This window comes from Juglans regia, unplaced genomic scaffold, assembly GCF_001411555.2.
Source record: "Juglans regia cultivar Chandler unplaced genomic scaffold, Walnut 2.0 Scaffold_3552, whole genome shotgun sequence".
NCBI classification, from domain to species: Eukaryota; Viridiplantae; Streptophyta; class Magnoliopsida; order Fagales; family Juglandaceae; genus Juglans; species Juglans regia.
The window spans coordinates 1-243 of NW_023358386.1; the positions used below are offsets into that span (position 1 = coordinate 1).

The window sequence follows — 243 nt, forward strand, 5'->3', positions numbered from 1 at the left end:
GCGTAGCCATGGGTTTGGATCAGATCTCCGTTTGGATTGGGATCGGAAGGACGCTAGTATGTCGCTCAAGGATTATATGAATTTTAAGTAATTAGTTTGATGGATGCGATCATGCCAGCACTAATGCACCGGATCCCATCAGAACTCCGCAGTTAAGCGTGCTTGGGCGAGAGTAGTACTAGGATGGGTGACCTCCTGGGAAGTCCTCGTGTTGCACCCCTCGTTTTTGTTTTTTCCGCCTTG

General features: G+C 49.0%; 1 non-coding gene across 1 annotated transcript; it reads left to right on the forward strand.

Moving 5' to 3' along the window:
• The first annotated feature begins 101 nt into the window (after nt 1-101).
• On the forward strand, nt 102-220 carry LOC118345663. Its single transcript, XR_004799164.1, has one exon. It is a non-coding gene; the product is annotated as a 5S ribosomal RNA (ribosomal RNA).
• Nucleotides 221-243: the final 23 nt, after the last annotated feature.